This window comes from Glycine soja, unplaced genomic scaffold, assembly GCF_004193775.1.
Source record: "Glycine soja cultivar W05 unplaced genomic scaffold, ASM419377v2 tig00106172_1_pilon, whole genome shotgun sequence".
NCBI lineage: Eukaryota > Viridiplantae > Streptophyta > Magnoliopsida > Fabales > Fabaceae > Glycine > Glycine soja.
Genome location: NW_021144634.1, coordinates 1 through 9,629, shown reverse-complemented (window position 1 = coordinate 9,629; position 9,629 = coordinate 1).

Below are 9,629 nucleotides of genomic sequence, written 5' to 3'. Positions count from 1 at the left end.
TCTGGTTGTCGATGTAGAGGCATCCATCGGAGGAAGAGGCAGTGGTGCACAGTGTCAGGGTTGAGCCAACAGAGGAGGTGGAAGGGCCGACTTGATGAGGAGGAAGTCATCGTCGGAGTCCTAGATTTGGAGGGAGAGAGAAAGAGGGGAAGGCAAACCACTTGTCATCGAGGTTGTCATGGAGGTGAGAGGAGGAGGGACAAGGGCAATAAGGCTTCGGAGTAGAAACAAAGAGGACGAAGGGTAGAGAAAGAGAAGGAAGAGAGGCTAGGATCGTTGGATTAGAGAGAGAGAGAGAAAGAGAAAGGGAAAGAAAAAGAAAAAGTAGGATAGTGCCTAATTTTTAGTGGACACACATGAGAAACTTAGGTTCGGATTCGTCCAAACCTAACTTCGGGCCAAAAAATAACACATTTCTATTTTGTGAGAACGAAAAACAAACAAAAAAATTTACAGAGATATATTCCAAACATTTTGACATTTATAAGAACAAAAAATATATTTTAGTCTTATTTTTATTGTTAAAAAATGAGTAATGCTACTAGCATACTCTTTAACACACTCCTTCATACACACTTTTCTCCTATGTGTTAAAATGTATTGAAAACTGCAAAATTAAGAGAGAGAAAGTCATTGAATACTATGTGGGACTCACTGAATTTTGTGATTTCAAATAAATTTCAACAAATGAGAGAATGTGTGTTCAAAAGAATGTGTGACCCTAACATTTCTCGTTAAAAAATATAGTAGTTTACATATATAATTGTCCTTTAGTTTATGTTAATCTAAATTAAGAGTGATTTTTTTGTTCAAATGAAAGGATACTAGATGCTAATATAGACCTTCTAATTTTTAAGTGGGTCTATGTTAACATTCACCATATATAGATAGATATATGAGGAATGTATCTTATATGAGGGTTAGAAGATTAAATTTGGACTGTCTAATCAAACATGAATGATCAAGATTTAATGTCATGTGACCAATTAACCACTTAAAAATTCATGTTATTTTTTTAATAAATCATGTGAATTTTTTAGATTAAACCTTAATACTCCACATATAAGATGTTTCCTCTCATTATATATATATATATATATATATATATATATATATATATATATATATATATATATATATATAAAGTTAGATATAAATATATTAAGAACTGAGGATTCATAGAGAGTGACGACGGGAGAGTGGAAATCTTATTGGTATTGTTGTAAACACAACGATGGTTTTTGATAAAACCGTTGTACTTAGCTTTAAACCAAAGATTGTTTTGCAAAAACCGGTGTGTTAAGCTTCAAATCAAAGAAGATTCTATAAAAATCATCTTGAGCACCTTCTTTTAAAGACGGTTTTTCAAATTAAAAAATATTAGTCAATTATTGTTTCATAAAATAAAATAGTAAACAAAATGAAAAATTATTTAAAACGAATTTTTGTAACCATTTTTCTGGCAATTTGATTTGTTTTGAACCGACTTGACTTGTTCATCATCAATTTCTTTTTTTTTTCTTCTTGGGTTTTCTTGACCAATGACATGGACAATTCATGTGTTTTCCAAAAAATAAAATTATGGTTTTCATCAGTTTTCAATTGAATTGACTAATATTTTTTTATTTTTTCCTATATATTAATCAGAATATGCTAGACTCATAGAAAATTCATATTTTATAAGAAATGTAACTTTTTAATTGTCAAAGTGCATTTGCTTTTATCATAGAAATATTGGAGTATTTGGTAATAATAATAATAATAATAATAATAATAATATAACTCTAATTATATATTAATTAAAATATCTAGGTATATTATTGGTGTATTTTAAGACAATATCTAGGTATAACTTGCTAACGTATTCATATTAAAAAAAACAAGTATATATACATTAGTAAACTGGTATATATATTAAAAAAATTCAAATATGTTATTTTTTTGTCAAGAGTTAAGCTTGAATGCATTTGAACCTAAGTGACATCTTTTAGTTAAATTTTAAATGTAATTTTTTCAGATTGAGGGCCCAATTGGTGGCTAGAACCACGGTGTTGCTAGCAGAGTTCTATGTCATCACTGACAACACCATCATCGTCACCCAACGCATCATCAAGAAGCTTCCAATAGAGGCCAACTTCAGGCTCACAAATTGCAAGTCCACCCTCGCAAAGCCTCCACCCTACACCCTCGCAAATCTGGTTGTCGATGTAGAGGCATCCATCGGAGGAAGAGACAGTGGTGCACAGTGTCAGGGTTGAGCCAATAGAGGAGGTGGAAGGACCGACTTGATGAGGAGGAAGTCATTGTCGGAGTCCTAGATTTGGAGGGAGAAAGAAAGAGGGGAAGGCGAACAACTTGTCATCGAGGTTGTCATGGAGGTGAGAGGAGGAAAGGCAAGGGCAAGAAGGGTTCCGAGTAGAAATAGAGACGGCGAAGGGTAGAGAAAGAGAAGGAAGAGAGGCTAGGATCGTTGGATTAGAGAGAGAGAGAGAGAGAAAGGGAAAGAAAAAGTAGGATAGTGTCTGGTTTTTAGTGGACACACATCAGAAACTTAGGTTCGGATTCGTCCAAGCTTAGCTTCGAACCAAAAAAACAACACATTTCTATTTTGTGAGGATGAAAAACATACTGAAAATTTTGCAAGGATAAATTCCAAACATTTTGATATTTATAAGAACAAAAAATATATTTTAGCCTTGTTTTTATTGTTAAAAAAAAAGAGAAATGCTACTAACATACTCTTTAACACACTCCTTCATACACACTTTCTCTTATGTGTTAAAATGTATTTAGTTGAAGAACAAGTTCCACAAAATCTTGAACCTACCAAGTGTGATGGTTGGGATTGGTATGAGTGGGATCATTTGCCACACCCTTTGGTTGGACCTCTTGAGAAAATGGTCAAAGGAGCTTTCGACCCATTTCCAATTTGATTCTGGTAATTGGTAATGATTTTTTTGTGAGGATTCTTGGATAATCGTACGTTTGGGTTAGGTTTAATATGTTTTTGTATGGAATTTTTGTTTAGTCTAACTTATTGTGATGAAAACAATTATGGTTTGAATCGGCATTCAGGATGCACATAAACTTGCAAAATGTCTAATTCGGAAGCAATATTGATATTGTTTGAATTACATTCCATTTATTCAAACTTATTTATTAAAAATATTTTTTAAATAAAATAAATAGATTTTTTATATTTTGAGATGTTTTAAACTGCTTTTGGTTTAAAAAATAATAATTTTCTACTTATTTTTTAGAAGTTAACTTTATATGTTTCTTAAAAAAACACTTATTTCACATTTTTTTAAAGTTTAAACAAACTGATCCTTAGTTAAATAATAAAACAATCAATTATTTTGTTACAAATTAATGTAAAAATAAAAAATAATTAATAATTCAATTTTTTTTAATATAAAAATTTAAATAACATTGAAGTCTAACTTTTGACAAAGAAAGAATATAATAAAAAAATTAAATTAAGAGGAGAAATTCATTTCATTATACATAACTATATTATTTGATGAATATTTTTTAATTTTTTATTATTGTAATTAAGTTGTTTTTATTATACATATAAACAACAGGATTTTGGTTTTATATATATATATATATACATCAAGTGTTAGATCATAAATTTTACTCTCAAAAAGTTCCAACACTATATTCATGAACATCAAACCCGTTATCTTCAAAATATCATGTGTCCAATCATTTCGTCTAAATGGATGGACAAAATCTAGTATTGTTTTCTTCTAAAGTCAATTCATTAGAAGACATTGTGGACATTTTTTTGGTACATTTAAGATCATGGTCATAGTTAAAAAAAAACATGATTAAATCATTTTTTTCTACTGGCATTCCAATCTAGGAGCTTGTTTTGAATTTAAAATGGGAGAAAACCATGGCTTGAGACTTGGGAGCTTGAGGAACGAGAGTAAAATTGAAAGGAAATCTTAATATATATTTATACAAATCAAGTTTAGTCTTCAGCCAATGTTTCTCGCCCAAACATAAAAAAGGCTTTATGTATTTTTTTTTTCCAATTTGTTATTGGAATTTTGGCAAGAGTATTAAATCCCTGAGGTAACAATAGCGATAAGTAGAGTCGTCTCTACAAGAACTTGTGCAATAATTAGGTTATTTAATAATAAATTTAATAGACTATGAATTTCAATGTGATTAAGTGATCAAAAGTAAATTCTTAAAAAAAGTAACTATAAATAGAAATATCATAAGAAAATGGTTAAATTGTAATTTTAGAATTTTCTTAAGTCTTTTTTTTGTGAAAACTAAAGTTATCATTTGAAGTATAACTTGATTAAAAGAGATAAAAAAATTTCACAAAAACAAGTTTAAATGATGGAAACATATTTTAAAAAATAGAATATGTTTTTCAAACAAGATCAAATTCAAACACATCTTTTGATGTTGTTTGAAAACTTTTAGAACTTGAACTTCATTTATTCTTCATAGGATTCGACAAATCCTAAAAGAATGTCTTGTGAGACAATTTCTGCGAAACGAATCTCAGACACAAAGTACTAAATGAAATCTTAAATATCATCTTTAATGTTGTATCAGATCATGACTTACTTATACTTCCGTCTGAAATATCAAACAGAAGATCATGAAGCATAATCTGATATCACATACGACAAAACTTTTAACCTTTGTATTTATTTGCATCTAATCAAAATAATTAAGGGTCTTGATTCGTCTTAAAATATATTTTGACTTAACAATAACAAAAAGTAAAGATAATTGCATAAGAGTAAAGAGTTAAAAAGGAAGAAAGTTAGGAATAGGAAAAATTGTCAAGGGTAAACCTTGCGTACCTTGAGTTCCTATGAAGATGGAACTTAGTAATGGAAAGGGCCCATCAAGGGTGAATCTTGGGTTTGTCGAGCCTTGGACCAAGGACGTGTTTGCCCTAGGTTTTGTCACTTCCATGGAGTTGTGTCGAGGCTTACCAAGGACGGGCCTTGGATTTTGTAAACCCTTATGGATCAGCAAGCGCGAAGGTTGGGTTTGATGAGTCTTGCGTGCAGTGCAAGTATTGTGCTCTTACATACACGCCTCTTACAAAGTGGCAGGTACTGGAGACACGGTGGTGTCTATCAGTGGGACTCACCAAAGGAGGACCTTGGGTTTCGCAAGCCCTTTGGAGGATTGACCAGGGAATTTTCCGACTTGGGTTTTGAGCACCGTACTCTTGCATACATTGCATACATATCACTCGCCATGGGTGGTATGCACTGAAGACGTAGTGATATGTTTCTGCAATATGTCACTTGCCATGAGTGGCACACACTGGAGTCTTGGTAGGGTGCTTGTGGGCATATGTCACTCACCGTGGGTGACATGTACTGGAGTCACAGTGATGCGCTCTTACATGTATGTCACTCGCTGTGGGTGGCACATACTGGAGTCGCGATGAAAATATGCTCTTGCATGTATGTCACTCGTCATCGGTGACACACACTGGATACTTAGTAGTATGCTCTTGCATATATGCCTCTTACGAAGTGGCGCGTACTGGAGACTTAATAACGTGTTGTTACGTGCATGTCACTCGTCGTATGAGGCATGCACTAGAGGCTTAGTAGAATGCTCGTGCGCACATGTCGTGGGTGGAACATACTAGAGGCTTAACTAAATTCTCGTGCATATATGTCACTCGTCGTGGGTGACATATACTGGAGTTGTGATGCTTAGAAGGAGGGCTTCCCAAGGACGGACCTTGGGTTTTAAGAGCCTTGTAGGTACGACTATGGATGTTCTTGTCTTGATAAGAGACATGTCAAAAGGAAGTGATGCAAAATTTTATTCAATGTATTTAATTAAGTACAAATCCCCTTCATTACCCCAGATGTGCCACGTTAAAAACCCTTTAAACCAAAACCCTTGATTTTTCTACTTTTGGGACATAAGACTTGATTAGGGAAAAGACTACAACATTAGGTTTAAAGTGTAGGTCAGCTAAAGTAGAACTTCAGGTGGGTGGCATTCAACATTCGTGGAATTACTTTGCCATCCAGCTCTTGTAGGCAGTACGCTCCATTGTCATGGTTGGTTGTGACCCTAAAGGGACCTTCTCAGTTGGGGCTAAGCTTTCCCGCTCTAGGATCTTTTTTGGCTTCCTCTCAGACTCGCCATACGAGGTCGCCAGGTTGAAAGGCTCATGATTGAACCTTTATATTGTATCTTTTGGTTGGCAACTTCTTCTCTAATCCTTGTCATTTCTTGGACTTTATCAATGATTTCAAGTTCCACCCTCATATTTTCTTCATTTTTTTGTTGCTGAAATAATAGTCTCTTTGTCGATGATTCCCCACCTTCTATGGGGATCATGGTGTTGTGCCATATGTAAGTTGGTAATGAGTTTCATTGGTGGTTGTTTAGGGTGTACAATGGTACGCCTAGAGTATGTTGTAGAGTTCTTCTTTCCATAGGCCTTTAGACTTGTCAAGTCTAGTACGCAGGGCCCTGAGAATGACTCGATTAGTTGCCTCTGCATGTCCGTTATTCTAAGGATGTTCAACAGAGGTGACAAGGTGCTTGATCCCTATCCTTGTCAAGAAGTCTTCGTAAGTCTGAGCTTTGAATTGAGTGTCGTTGTCGATGAAGATAGCATATGGGAGGTCGTACTTGGAGATAAGGTATCTCTAGGTGAACTTTTCCACCTCGCTGGCCATAATTTCCTGAAGTGGTCTTGCTTCTATCCACTTGGTGAAGTATTTAATAATGACAAGTAAGTATTTCACAGCTCCTAGGGCCTTTGGTAGCAGTCCCAGTATGTCCATTCCCCACATGGCGAAAGGGCAAGCGCCACATGGCGAAGGACCAAGGGGAGCTTAGACTGTGAAGGTTGTTAGGAGAAATGCATGGAACGTCTGCAAACTCTTGACATCTTCGGCATCTCTTGGTAAAGTTGAGGGTGTCTATCCTAAGTGTTGGCTAGTAGTAGCCCGCTCGCACCGCTTTAGTGGCCAGGGAGCGTCCTCTGGTATGGAGACCGCAAATCCATTCGTGAAGTGCTCTCATGATGTAGTCTGTCTGTTGACTATTTAGGCACTTGAGTAAGAGTGTTGTCAACCCTCTTTTGAATAGCTTGTCATCAAGGATGGCATAGTAGTTGGCCTTACATTTGAGGTGTTGGGCTTCGTCCTCATTTGGCGATAGGACCCCCCAAATTAGGAAGTTCTTGTAGGAGATCATCTAGTTTGGTTACTTCTCTTCTCCTGCCATAATTTCCTCAGCATCTATGGTTGGAGTTTAAAGTGTCTCCTAGATGATTGTCTTGAGGTGCCAACACCTTCTTAATGCTAGCTAGCTTAGAGAGGAGGTCCACTCAAATGTTGCTTTCCCTGGGGATGTAATACATTTAGAAACACCCAAAATTGTTGATGAGAGACTTCGCTATGTGATAGTACTTGAGTAGTACTGTTTCCTTGGTCCGGTATATGTTGGCAACCTGTCCTTGGACAAGTTATGAGTCTATGTAGCTTCGTAGCCACTTGGCTTCAACTTTTCTTGCTAACTTTAGACCTGCAATGAGTGCTTCATGGTTTGCCTAGTTGTTTGAGGCTCTGAAGTTGAGCTTGAGGGCTTGCTCTAGAGTGATATTGTCAAGGCCTTCGAGGATAGTCCCTACCCCGCTTCCTTTTACGTTGGACACACCGTCAACAAAAAGGATCCACCAGTCTAGGGTGGTTTGTCGTTTCCGACGAATTCTACCAAAAATTCAGTCATGAATTGCGTCTTCATGGGGTCGCGTGGTTCGTACTGGATGTCAAACTCTGAAAGTTCGATGGAGCAAGCCACCATCTTTCTTACGAGTTCAGGATTTCTCAAAAACCTGCTTGATGGGGTAGTTCGTCTTGACTACCACTTGATGACTCGGGAAGTAAGGCTTGAGTCGTTGGGCCAAGGGAATGAGTGTTAGCGCAACCTTTTCAATCATTTTGTAGCGTTTCTCGATGTCATGGAGCATATGACTGGTGAAGTAGATAGGGAGTTAGTTCTTCCCTTCCTCTTGTACAGGGGCTGAGCTGATAACTTCGTCAATTACTGAGAGATACAAGAGCAAGGGTGCTCTTGGCCTTGATCGACTCAAAGATGGTAGTGTGGTTATGGTCTTCTTGAAAGCTAGAAAGGCTTGTTCACAAGTCTCGTTCCATTAAAAAGGCTTAATTTTCTTGAGCAGTTTGTAAAATGGTTTCGCCTTTTCGGTGAGCTTTGGGAAGAACCTAGACAGGGATGCTAGCCTACGTTGAGCTTCTGAACTTCTTGTATGTTGGTTGGGCTATGCATCACCCGTATGACAGTGCATTTGTCGGGGTTAGCTTCAATCCCCTGGTGGGTGATCATAAAACCAAGGAACTTGTCGCCGCCTACTCCGAAAGTACACATTTTAGGGTTAAGGCGCATTCGTATTTTTGTAGTTCCCCGAAGACTTCTTCCTTGTCCGCCACATGTTGGGGTATGCTTTGAAACTTGAAAACTATGTCGTCCACATGTACCTCGACATTTCATATGATTTTTTGTTTGAAGACTCAGTCCATCAGTCGTTGGTATGTCGCGCCTATGTTTTTTAGGCCGAAAGGCATGACCCTTTAGTAAAATTTGGCATCTTCAATGATGAATATTTTTTTCTCCTCGCCTGGAAGATGCATTCTAATCTAGTTGTATCAGGAATAGGCTTCTAGAAAGCTTAGCACCTAGAACCCGAATGATCTATCGACTAGCCTGTCGATGCTGGATATAGGGTATGCATCTTTGGGGCATGCCCTGTTCAGTTCAATGTAGTCGATGCACATGCACCATTTGCCGTTGGCCTTTTTTATCATGACGACATTGGCGAGCTCGGTACATAACCTAACCTCTCTGATGAAGTTTGCGTGGAGTAGCTTGTCAACTTTTTCTTTGACAGCTTTATGCCACTTTTCTCCCGTCTTCCTTTTCTTCTATGATACTTGTTTGGCCTGGGGCCAGATAGCAAGTTGGTGGAAGATTATGTCAAGGTGGATTCTCGACATTTCAGATGGTTGCGAGGCAAAGAGATCAATGTTTTTGCGTAGCATGTCAGCAAGGCACATGTATTCATGAGCGGAGAGGTCTCTATTAAGCCATGTGCACTACCCCAATTTAGGTCTAAGTTGCAACTGCGCAAGATCTTCAATGGGTTTCAGGCCTCTGTTGAAGGTGTCATATCGCGGATCTATGTCAAATTCACCGCCCAAGCTAGCTTGGTAGACAGTTAAGGCTCGAACATGAGACCCTTCATCCACTGTCATGACTTGTGTGCATTCAGCCACTATAGGGTGAGGCATGGCAGGCTCCTGAATGGGAGGATATGGTGCTACCTTCAGGCTCTCTGCATAGCACTGGCGTGCTTACTTTTGGTCAGCCTTAACTATTACAATCTCCCATGTCAGTGTAGGGAATTTCGTTGTCAAATGGGGCATGGAGGATATGGCTCCCAATTCCTTGAGTGTCTTTCTTCCTATTAAGGCAAAGTATGATGTGGTCGCGTCAACCAGTAGATATCTGATGGTGAAGCTCCTAGAGAGCTTGCCCTGACCGAAGGTGGTCATTAAGTCCACATAGCCTCGGGTTTCGACTCT